General features: G+C 42.9%; 1 protein-coding gene across 2 annotated transcripts in view; it reads right to left on the bottom strand.

Moving 5' to 3' along the window:
* LOC102459125 (very-long-chain enoyl-CoA reductase-like) overlaps positions 1 to 13,193 on the bottom strand; it is a 56,056-nt gene that overhangs the window by 27,465 nt on the left and 15,398 nt on the right. The window lies entirely within an intron of this gene.

The following is a 13,193-nucleotide window of genomic DNA, read 5'->3' as shown; positions in this document are numbered from 1 at the left end:
AGGCTACAGAGTCACTTTCAGAGTACAACTACACTTTTGGTAGAGAAACATACCTATTATTATAAAACTCATTTATAATGGTACACTTGGAAATCCTCTAACTAAAATAAGATAACATATCTAACAGAAACCAACATAGATTCTGCACACTAATAGATCTCTTCATGTACAAATACTGATGCACTATTGCTTATCTGGGCAACATCAAAGAATTTAAATACCACCATTTATTTCATTTAAATCTGATGTTAAACATACACCTGACTTCTTTAATCTCTGATAAAGTAGCTTTCTGATGTCTGATTTTTTGCTATTCAGTGGATGCTATTGTAGTATGTTCAACCTTTAAAATTAAATACCATTCCTTATGTGACACACCCAACATTAATATCTGTTTATTTTAAAGGTCACAACACAGAGAGCACAGACCTGGGCCCAGCTATATGGGACAGGAGCTGCCACTGGGGGGCAAGTACACGTTGGGCTCATTCTCCAACATTCACCACTGGTTCTTTTTCTTCACACTGGCAAAGGTTGCAGTGCTTGGGCAGAGGTGACATACATGTAGTGGTGGGCCACCTTAGTGACAAGTTTAAATATCACTGCTTTAAAATGTATTCATTTCTTTACACTCTCAAAGAAGAAGGAAGCTGTAGCAAATCCAAGTATTAACTGATCTTACAAAATGATAAGCATTCCAGAAATATTCAAAGACGCAGTTATCATGCCATCACATCCTAGAAGTTATATTTGTTGACATTTTTATTTAGAACAGCATCACCAAGTTTCAGTTTATCCTGCTGGGGTACTGACACAAGCAAATACTGTATTGATTTTTTTAAAATCGCTCAGGAAAAAAAAAAAGCTTATTTTACAATTTAAAAAAAAAATATCACTGACCAAGAGCAGAGCAACACCAAATAAATTAATCCTGCCTCTTATGTTAAACTGCTTATGTAAGCAAGACTCCTTTGATTTAACTAGGACCATGATACGATTTGTTCTTAAGTTAAATCACTTGATTTTTTTTTCAGTTATTAAACTTCTCTCTCTCTAAACTTTTCTCTACTTTTTTTCAGTTGCAGTAATTATATCTTCCTTCCCTTGTGATTTCTTGGTCATACTAAGCTATTTCTGAGAAAAGAAGGTGAATTTGCACTTGGGGAACTTCACGCTGACAAGAATCAGGAACAGCTCCCCTGAAGACAGCAGAGTTTGTCTAACATCATTCTGTGTGAGAGAAAAATCAAGACTTTTTAGTCTGTTTTGCTTCTGTCTCTCCTTCATAATATACATAAAGGGGAAAAAACCAGATTACAACATGAGGGCCAAGTTCTGCCACTTTCCTTATGCAAAGTAATAACTGGGTCAGTGTTTAGCCCTATTTCAAGAAATCCTGCCCCCCACTTCTATTGGCGTCAGTGAGATCATAATTTTATTCTTTAACTTCCCTGAATGAAAAGGGGCAGAATCAAATGGTCGGTGTTTAAAATTAACAGGACAATACAGGAAAGGTCTGGATCCACCAATACCTTGAGGATTCTTTTGTCAACTATTTGTATGGATTAGGGATGATAAAAAGTGGGTAACTGGGTAAATGTGTAACTGCTGAAAGATTCAGGGGTTACACGGTTATCTGCACCCTCAGCGTAAAGCAGTAACCAGCTTCTGTCAGCTGCTCCGTGCTGCTGCCTCTGATACAGAGGCAGTAGTGCGGGGTAGCAGCAAGCACCCCAAGAGCCAGCATTTTGCATCCATTGTTCGATTAGTCAATAGGGTGCCTCCGCCTTTGAAGGCAAAAGTGCTGTGTGGAGTGCAGGGTCAGCTGATCCTGGACTCCACCTGTCACTGCCACTTTGAAACACAGCGTGCAGACTGGCGCCAGGATACCCGCAGCGTATCAAAGCGGCAGCGCTGCATGGAGCTCAGGGTCAGTGGGGGTGATGGGAGTCCAGCCTGCCCACTGTATAATAGGCTGCCTCTGATGGTTGCTGCTGTAACTGGGCTATAGTGCCCCTTGTCCACAGTATGGTGCAGTCGGCCTAGCTAGGCTAGAGTAGCACCCAGCCCCTGTCAGTAAGGATAATGCTTAACAGCTAATCGCTGACATCCCTAGGTTGTCTGCCAGGATATATCAATCTTCTGTATGCTGTAAGATATATGTGAAGTAGCTGATTTATGGGAAATATCTTTTCTTTTTGTCTAATGGCTTCAAATCTGAGAATCTTGTTGTTACCTACTGACAAGGTATTTAGATGCTGTTATTTTTAGTGTGATAGCGTAAGCCTACTAGCACAGGACTATCAACCTGAGCAGGCTGGTAGACCTTTTCCCAATTGGCAGTGTAAAGATGTCTAAAACTTTTGGGGCTGAAGGTGGCAGTAGAGGACTTGGGAGCTTCTAGCATTCCTGTTCTTTGTGATGTTCTGTTGCTAGGGAGCAGGATTAGCCCATGGGTCTTATGAGGCAATATGAACAGGTGGTGCTTAAAACATCTTTGACAGACACAGATCGTTGACTTAAAGTTAATGAAACAAAGGCAACAATGGATATAATACAAGAAGGAAAAGCTCCTCAGAATTTTCTTGCTGAAGGTCCTAGATTTCAAAGCAGAAGGGTCATCTAGGGCTCACATGCAAAATTCCCACCTACCAAAAATTATTTGCAACTTATTTCCAAAAACATATTTAAACAAATACATTTGTTCTCTTGAAGGAACACAGTCAGCTTGAAATTCAATCAGTTTCAAACACTGAGGCTTCTTGCCAAGTGGTGTTTCTTTACAAACACATTTTCCTATTTTAAAAAATGATTTTCTCTTCCAAGATCCACACAAAGAGGTGAATGGCTTAACTAACTTAAAGTGGAAGTAGTGAAACTGACTATATACAAAGTGTTGTCAAATGCACAACATAAAGAAATTAGAAGGAATTTTTTCTCCTGTAAATTGTTTCAGCAATAGTAATCTTCAGAATTGCTTGTAACAATAATGTAACATTTTCAGTCAGCAACATTGGTTTGAGTGGTGGTGTACCTTTAAGAACTTATGCATAGTTACTTTACCTTATGTGCACTAGGGAGCCTTAAAACAGAGAATCCTAATTTTCTTTAATGCATTTAACTCAGCATTCTTACTATAATGTGCAATCTAGAGATCAGTAAAGCAAGTAAGGAAACCTTTGTAATAGGACCTGCAATATCCCAACAATGCTCTAGGCAGGCAGCTCTACACTAGCTCTCATTAGGAGGTTTATCGTCACATCCAGGAGAGCTAGAAACTTAACTGACTTAAATTACAGCTTCAGTTCATCAAAAACTTAAGGGTCAACTGGAATACTGCCAGTAGACAATACCAACTCAATCCATCCCTAGTCAAGATGAAGTTTTGATAATATTGTCCTCAAGAACAGCTCCCTGTCCAAACCAGTTAGGGAAATTATGCCAGAACCACATTATTAGCAACAACAGTAAGTTCCAGCATGATTTCAATAGAGTGAGGTCAGAGCCAAAATCTGCAAGTACTTGAGGGTACATCTACACAGCAACATTATTTCAAAATAACTAGAATTATTTTGAAATAACTTAGTTCCTGCCTACGCAGCAGGCAATTATTTCAAAATAATGTCAAAAAACTGTGAAGCTGGAGGACTTCTTACTCCAACTCCTGTAACCCTAATTGTACTAGGACTAAGGGAAGTTGGAGGAAGAGTGCTCTATTTCAAAATAAGTGCTGTGTAGACGCTTTGAATTTCAAAATAGGCTATTTTGAAATAAGCTACGCAATTGATGTAGCTCAATTTGCATATCTTATTTTGAGTTAAGCCCGGCTGTGTAAAGGCACCCGCAGTGTTTGCAAATCCCCCAGAAACAGGAATCCTTATGTCGGACCTGAACCTGAGAGGTGCCAATCACATATAACTACTACTGATGTCACTTGGAAAAGCACATACTCAGGATCAGACTGTACACTTAAATAGCTGAATTGCACTCAATGCTCAAGCCACCTTTATGTGAAAATTAAGGAATTGAGCAAAATGCTGGTTATAAGCACCATTGCAACAGAAGGAATTAGGTTAGACAAAACATTACGGGTATGTCTGTCTAGACTACATGGTTCCATCAACGGAGCCATGTAAACTAGTTTACCCGGTATAGTCAATGAAGCGGGGATTTAAATAATCCTCGCTTCATTAAAATAAAAATGACCGCCACGCTGTGCCAACAATCAGCTGATCCGGCACAGCATGGCAGTCTACACGCGGCACGGTTGACAAGGGAAGCCTTTGTCGACTACTCCAGTAAATCTCGTTTCACAAAGGCCTCGTCTAGACTGCTGCACTGTGCAGGATCAGCTGATCGTCGGCACAGTGCGGTGGCCATTTTTATTTTAATTAAGCAGGGATTATTTAAATCCCCGCTTCATTGACTATGCCGGGTAAACTAGTTTACATGGCTCCGTTGACGGAGTCATCAACGGAGCCATGTAGTCTAGACATACCCTAAAGAATACTACTAGAGAGGACAACCCAGCATTTTCAGAGAGATGGGTAGATCGGGAGTGAAGAGTTTCAAGGACACCAATAGAAGCTAGGCATTCAATTCTTATTGACTTTTAAGGGGAATTGGACACCTCGTTGCCCTCTGTACTTTTGAAAATTACCCTCCAGTTCTTTTTCAAAAAACCAAACAAACTTCCCCACAATTAGTAAACTTTGAAAGGTGTTTCTTCATGGCCCATGACAAACAAACAGAAAACTCTGTCCATCCTCAAGAAGAGATGGGGAAAACTGTATTGGCACTTAAATAATTCGGCATCACACTTTATATCTCTGTTTATTCAGTCGTTTTCAGTTTGAAAAATCTTTCACCCAATACAGTCCCTAAATGCAATGAAGTAAAGAACTAATTGACTAAATCTGCCTAACTGGTGACTTATAAATACATCTGTCTCAGCAACCCAAAGACCCAATCCCACAAACACCCCACAAACACTTACTCACATGAGGAGTCCTTATACAAGTAATTCTGGTGGTATCAACGGGATTATTATTTTATGTAAGGATGAATACAGGTTTACAGGATAAGGACTGAAGACTTACTCTAGGGACCCAGGCACCTTATGCACAGCTGCTTCATGGTCACAGGACAGATGTATATCTCCTGCCTAAGCCCCAGAGCAATTCACAAACCAGGAAAGATGGGTGTTCAGCTGCCTTAGTTACACAAAGGAAATGGCAGATCCCTCTTTAAATCCCTTCTCCCCCTCAAAAGGAGGAGGAATTTGAACTGGAGTCTCCCACATCCTAGCTGAATACTGAATCCAATAGGCTAAAGATTATAAGATAGCTGCTCCTTCTTCCCTCTCTGGCTTTCTTGTTTTGGATCCCACGTGCAACTAGGCAGCCAAGGACCTAGCTTGAGAATGCCTATCTTCCCCAGTTTATAAGTCTCAACAGGCTAAATTTGGTGCCTCCATGCAGCCAAGATCAGGACAGTCCCTAGGCTGGGGGATCTGGGACTTGGGGTAACCACCTGACCCAGTGCCCTCTGTGTGGGGCTCTGCTCCTTTGCCCCATCCCCAGAACAACATGGCCCAGAGGATTATAGGGCCTGGTGTGGGGCGGCAACATGGGTTCTCCCCGCCCACACACTCACCATGGCATTAGGGAGTCAGAACAGCCCGGAAGCCTTTTCTGCCTCTGCGCCACTCTCCCAGCCCACTGCCCCCATTTCTTCACAGTGATGGGAAGTGGAGTGTCCTAGGGTGAGGATGCTCTACTTCTCGCTGCCATGGAGAAGTGGAGCACAGCCTCCAGGAGAGGGCAGTGCAACAGAGTGGAGCAGGCAGCCGGGCTGCTCTAGGTCCTGGGCTATGGCGAGGGGCGACCACCGCTGCTGTCCTGCAGCAAGCCTGGTAATCCCCATGTCCTCCAGTCCACAGGACAGCTGAAGCAGCAACCAGACCCCCAAAGCATGAAGCCTGGGGCAGCCCCCCCCCACCCCGATTCATTCTCTGGACGAGATGGCTCTGGCTAAGACTTAGAGACTTATCTCCAATAGTGGGGCAGAGCTTACACACACCCCTATTGTTGGCATCTCCCATAAACTAGTTTAGGCAGCTGGCTATCTAGCATGCTGGCTTTGTGGATCTCAATCAAAGGTGCATAGCTCTCCCTATTAATTATATAGGGAATCTTAGGCAACTAACTCAGGCTTTGTGGATTGCAGTATTGTTTCTGTGATTTTATAGGTTGTGTTGTAGTACGCTAAGTCCCTTTGGGTGCGTCTACACTGCATGGCTATTTGAGATACTGGAGGTACCCCGAAATAGCTACCCTACGTCTACACAAGCCGCCCAGTATTTCAAAATAACGGGCCTGTTATTTCAGCATCCTGGTAACCCTCGTTTCACAAGGGTTAAGGGATGTCTCAAAATAGCATGTTATTTTGAAATTTGGTGGTGTAGTCATGCCAAATTTAAAAATAAGCTATTTCAAAATAGATTCAAAATAAGATATGCAATTTGCATAGCATAAACTGCGTATCTTATTTCTAGTGTAGGGTGCTGTGTAGAAGCACCCTTTGTCAATTCCACCCCTGGCATCAATCTTGTACTGGAGCTCATTGCAGTATTGGGACCCTGTTTCAAGTGACATGGTGGGCTGTGCTTTGCAATGTCATGCAAAGCTTATTTCTCAAAGTGGCATACTTTTTATAAGAATCTCTTCATTAAGTATTGTTTTAAAAACATTTTTTATCTCTGTCTACAGCAACTGAAGGATGTAATTTGTCCTAAAAGCCACGCAGCTCAGCAAAGCTGTCACTTCTTAAATTGCTGTGTCTCTACCAAATATATTCCACTAATGACTATGTAAAAAATTCCAAAGAACTCAGCAAATCTGAACACACTAACATCAGAGGCTAGGAAAAAAATATATAAATTATTCAGAATGTAAGTGTTCACTTTGTTTATTTAGAATAAAAATATATAGATGCACTTCTCTGGCATGATGTATTCATTTTCCTATACTTTCTATAGCATAGTAAATATTTGCCATGATGAAAGAACATCCAGAACTTTACATATTTTTGACACTTTGATTTTTTTGTACAAAGATGTTCTTGTAAAGCACTTCTTCAATGTACAATACAGTAAGATTTGAGTTGTCAGTGTAATCTTCACCAATGTCCACCTTAATAGTAAGTGTTGGAATTGCCTACTTCTGATCCACTAATGTTTTACGAAATACTCCATAAGGTGTTTGAAACTGAGAGGAGCCCTAAGTAAGTCTCTCATGAAATGACCAGCTTTCCTTCTTTCTAGTAGATACTAATAGGATAAGTATTAAACTTCTCTTCTTGGTTACTTTCCTGTATCTAGTAATCTCACAAGTCTCAGAATAGCTACAGAGTTGCATTAATTTATTCAGGGTACAATGAACCCTCCTTTTGGCTTTCTTCATACACTAGTGCTGAGCCCAGCCATAGAAGGGCAGTGTGTCCCCCCTGTCCCGGCACCGCTAGGAGCCAGTCTACACCACCACAGGTTAGAGTATCTGTCCAAACTTCCACATCAACTGCAGTGGTGCATGTGAACCATTTCAATAGCTGGTGCTAGCCTAACCAGGACAATGGAAGATTTTGGTCATATTCTCCCTTCTTGGAGCAAGCCTTAACAGGGCTGTCCTTACAATTTACAGGGCCTTATACAACTGAGTCCTCCCATCCCCAACACAACTTCTGCCAGGGTCCTGGGCCTTCTCTCCCCACAGTGCAGCTTCTGCTGGGGGCCTGAGGCTTCCTTCTTATCCCCCACTGAATACTGCTTCCCTACCCCCACGCAGCTCAGATTGGGCCACTATGTGGTGTGGCACACTTGCCCCTCTTTAAAGCTGCTATCTAGTTCTCCTGAATCTCAGCTTTCTTTTTTTAAAGGATCTAGCTGTTATGATTGAGAAGAAAACCTCAAAAAGGCCAACCAAGAACAGACATCTACTTGAAGCTGAAGAAAGCTGGACAGCTCTGAGCTATTGAGCTCTGTTCTGCTCATTTAGCTATTTGCACAGTTGCTTAGTGATTATTTAAATGCCAATATTGTTATCTATTTCATTCCTCACATAAGAAAAGAGAGTGAAGATCACACAATTTGCCATGTCATTTTGGTGCCACAAGTGAGTGGCAATTGGGAGAGTATCACTACTTCTATTCTTTCATTACTCAAGAAGGAAACAAGCCCAGGAACCTACTAGAGCTGGTGGGTACATTCAAGTTGCATTTGAGAGGAACCACTGGAGCTCACAGCACAATCATGATCTTATACGAAACATCCACATAAGCTACAGTAAGAAGCATCTTATTTTGGAACTCATGTGGGGCAAAGATTAGAGGAGTGCCACTACCTGACCTTCTCTGCCTCATTGCAAATCCTGTTTGAAAATGGGAATTACTGCACATCTTGATAAAAGATAGGTGAGAGGGGAACATAAGTGATCAACAAGCAGATTCCAGGGGTGGTTTGCTAGATCTACTGGGTTAAGGAACAAAAATTGTTGCATTCCCTGACAGTAGTGTTGATCAATAGGAAAAAGAATGGCTGCTTTTGACCTACACAGTCAGCTTATAGATGAAAGAGTTTCTTAAAACGAAAACAGACTGCTAAAAATCACCAAACATGTTATGAACATTTTGCCAGCCTCTGTGTCTGCTGAAGTCATTGGCAAAACCCCCATTTAAAGACAGAGCTCGTAAAGTACTTTGACTTTTTTTCTTTCTTTACTGACCTAATTAGACTTGAGTTTAGGATTCCTTACTTCCCCTGCTGATATCACTAACATTTAGCAACAGTAAATAAAGTGGGCCAGATAGTGTTAATGCAGAGCTGTACAAATCCAGCAAGGGCTCTGGGGAGCATTTTGCCTGAGGGAGAATCATTGGACCAGGGTCATGGCCTCCTGTATGTCTTTTTGCACAGGTCCATGTCACACAGATAAGCTGAGTATGCCTCTTGCAAAGGGAAATCCTTGGCTTGCATAAAGCCAGCTATCCGAACTCTACAATTTTCTCTGTGGTAAGATGACATGCTGAAGAGATACAGGGGCTATTACAGAATCACTTTGTACTCTGAGCCTCAAGAGCATAACAACCCCTGTGAGGTTATTGACAGTGTAAGTTAGAGCAACCCAAAGTATGCTGCTTCCCTCAGATCCAAGGAATGCAAAGCCATCTTTGCCATTACTCATATTCTGAAACTGGCATGAAGTACAGCTCAGACAGATTTGATGATCTGTTCTAATGCCTCTCAAATCTCCTTAGGAATGCAGCCATTGTACTACCCCTTAAGAAGAGCCACCCTCAGCCAGCTCAGCTCAACTCAGCTGCAGTAGTAAATGTGAAGCATAAGGCCCAGCCATAGAACAGATTGTTCCTCAGGAAATGCTAGCAGAGTATGCATTTTGTTTCTGGCCCCAACAACTTGGGCTGCTGAGTTACAATTTGCACTGTGCTAAAAGTGCAACAAGCTGCTAGGTGCCTGACTAATGCTAGTGCTAATGAGGCTAACACTGAAGCAGCAGAAACATTGGTAGTGTCAGTGGGAATTTTATCTTAAAATAGATAAGGTCATAGGAGGAAGGCTCTGTGCATCTTCTCTATCTTGTTCGCCCATGCAAGGACCAGAAATAATCTAGCTCAGTGTTTCCCAAGTGATGTTTCGTGGAACCCCGGGGTGCCACAAAGTGAAACTAAGGGTTCAGCAAGAAAATTCTACTCACTCTCCTGCCCCCTGCAGAGCACATAGGCAGCTCCCATTGGAGCACTGCCGGCGGGGGTGGGCTTCTGGCAGCACATGGCTCTGGCCGCTGCTCGATGCACTGCGGCTGCCTCTCCACTGCATGGCGCGGCCCCCTCCTCATCCCGCAGGATGGCCGACCACTGTCGCATGGGGCCTCCGGTGCTGCGCAGCCTCCTCCTCCTCCTCATGTGCAGGCGGCGGCGGCGGCTTGTTACAGCAGCCGCTGCTGCCAGGAGGGGGATGGGTGGCTGGGTCTGAGGCGCTGAGTAGCCGCTCCTGACCTCGGTGTTTTTAAACTGCTGCCTGTGCCCCGGTAGGGGCCGCGCGGAACTCGGCTGGGGCTCTGACCCCCCCCTTGGAGTGTGCTTGGGCTTGATGTCCCCCACGTGCGCTGCCACTCTCTCTCCTCTGCGCCTCTCCCCATCCCGCTGAAGAAGCGGCAGTCTGGTCTGGGGGGAAGGTCGGGGTTTCTACAACATGCCCTCCCCACCGCCGGCCCTTCCAGCAGGAAGCCTGACCTGGTGCTGCAGCTGTGCTGGGATCCCCGTTGCATGGGGCTGGGGAGGGGAGGCAGGAATGAGCTCCCTCTCCTGCCCCCCTGCTGGGAGAATGACAGCATGCTGCCTGGAGGTTTTCCCTGCTGCAGCAGGGTTCCAAGCCAGGTAAGTGTCGCCCTCGTGCCCAGACCCCACACCCAAATCCCCCTCACTCACTCTCTTCCGACCGCCAACACCCCGCATTCCCAGCTTGCTCTGACACCCTGCCCCAAGTCCACTCTTGTACCCTCCCTTCTGGCCAGACACCCTGCCCCAAGCTCTCTCCTGTACCCTCCCTCCTGGCCAGGACATTGCAGATCATCTTCATGATTTATACACAAATGTTATAAAGTATTTTCCAACCATAAATGACAACAATAACTGGATTCAAAATCCATTAAATATAACAGAAAAGCCAGTCAGTTTTTCTATGCAAGATTATGAAAACCTAATCAAAATCGCTTCAGACAGCCAATTAATACAAAAATTTAAAGAAGTTTCTCTGGTTACATTTGGGGACGGCTTATGTCAAGAATATTCAGCTTTATCAAGACGTGCAGTTCGTCAGATGTTTCCCTTCTCCAGCACATACTTGTGCAAAATTGGGTTCTCGAATTACGCAGCAACAAAAATGAACTACAGAAATCAACTGAATGCCATGCCACATATGCGAATCCAACTTCCAGTATTAAACCAAATATAAAAAGAGTTTCCCAAGAAAAGAAGAAAACCCACTGTTTGCATTGAAAACTGCCAATATAATGCATATTAGTTTTTGAGCTTTATTTTTTGTACCCATTAAATGTGATTTTTGTTTTTAAATGTGTTCAATTAAACTAAATGTTGATCTCATGACCTTGTTTAGCATTTGTTTATTATTATCCTTACTTATTTGTGGTCTACTTTTTCAGCTCCATATACAAGACCGTTATTAGGGGTTCCACAAAATTCTTTTGATTTTAAAAGGGTTCTGTGGCCAAATAAAATTAGAAAACACTGATCTAGCTTATGCAGTTTAGGTGCCAGAGATATCTGAAGTGTTTTCTAAGTTTTGGTAGAAGACAGAATCGTGTCCTGTAAAAGTGGTTCCCAAACTTTTTTATGCAGGGGACCAGCAAACCCATTCATAAATCTTTGGCGGATGGGTAACATGTTATTTGAATATTTGTGTATTATGAATATGCACATATGCAAATACAATGTTGCCTAACCTTCTAGCCCAAACCCAGTCCCTTGCTCCCCCGTGCCTAACACCCTTTGACCGCCCCCCACTCATATGCCCCATGCCCTTTGACCCTTTAACCTCTGATCCCTATAGCCCATGCCAACATCCTCTTTCCCCTTGACCCCACCATGCCCTCACCCAACACCCCTTTGCCCTCCCCAACACTCCCCAGAGCGAGGCTGCCCCCTTAGGGAACATGGCCACTACTGCCGCACAGAAAGGGGGCTTGGCCTTTGGTGGTGCGCGCACTCCCTCCTCCTTTGCTCCCCTTCCTTCCCCAAGTGTGGAGGAGGGAGGGAGGTGCCTCCTGCCGTACCTCAGCCACCATAATTGCTGGAGCTTGAGGTTTGGCAGCTGGCATGGCCCAGCCACCAGTGGGCCGGACTGAAGACTGGTGGTTGGGAACCGCTGTCCTATAGGACTTGATGAGTAAATAGAAGAGGAGCTGCTTTTCAGCTACTTTGTTTAAAATCCTGTTAGTATTTAAATGTGCAGATATTTTACTGATAATTTTGCATTTTTACAGAGTTTGTTTATTAAAGAGACTTTTGCATTCACAATTATGTTAATATGAGTAAGTCTCACCATGGAGAATCTGAAATGAGAGATTGTAAAAATGAAAGACTTATCAAGGACAAGTATCAGAGGGGTAGCTGTGTCAGTCTGAATCTGCAAAAGCAACAAGGAGTCCTGTAGCACCTTATAGACTAACAGATATATTGGAGCATAAGCTTTTGTGGGCAAAGACCCACTTCATGGCATGCATCTGACAAAGTGGGTCTTTGCTCACGAAAGCTTATGCTCCAATACATCTGTTATTCTATACGGTACTACAGGACTCCTTGTCGCTTATCAAGGACAGTTGCTAATTAGCTTCCATCTACATGTTTTGTTAGTCTATAAAGTGCTACCAGACCATTTGTTGTTTTTTTAGTTGCTAATTAGTCATTATTTTGAAATTCCAACACTCCTCCCCCTCCCCTTTGATGCAAACCAGTCTTCAGAACTTTGTTAGCTGATATGGACACATTCCCTGCATTAAAGAGTTTAATTTAGCTGATTAAACGTAGATAAATAGGCCTTTTGTGATGCTGTGCTTTGTATACACACAGAAAAATTTGAATGTATTGAAATCTTTCTCGAGAACTTTTTATTTTACACACACTAATGCAAGAATCAAGTGCATCATTAATATCTATAGCCAGTGACATTTACAAATGGCCAAGAATATTTTGAACCACTTTTCCCATCCACTTTTAGAAGTAGAAAATACAGCTCTATTAATCAGTGATCATTATTATATATAGTTTATGCAATGCCACAAAGTGTGACAGACACTGTATGCAAATGACTGTAATGTGCAAATGCCTTTACAAATAAATAAGTCATCGCCTTTGATGAAAGAAGCTTACAACAGGTGCTAGGGGTTCAGTGCTTTTGTACTGAAATACCTCAGGAGTTAATTCAGCATACCATGGATATGTTTTTAAGCTTTCATACTGTTTTTAAAAAGGCTCCTATTATGTACAGCGTTATAATATGCAGCATTTAACAAGAGTCTTCCAAGAAGCTAGAGCTGTATGTTGCCAATGACATTTCTCTCTCCCTGTTTTGTTTATTGGGTTTTTTTCCAAACAGCAAG

The sequence above is a fragment of the Pelodiscus sinensis genome, chromosome 9 (genome assembly GCF_052426305.1).
Source record: "Pelodiscus sinensis isolate ZL-2025 chromosome 9, ASM5242630v1, whole genome shotgun sequence".
In the NCBI taxonomy this organism is placed as follows: domain Eukaryota; kingdom Metazoa; phylum Chordata; order Testudines; family Trionychidae; genus Pelodiscus; species Pelodiscus sinensis.
Note: the sequence above shows the minus strand (reverse complement) of the source record. Positions and strands in the feature narration are given on the sequence as shown.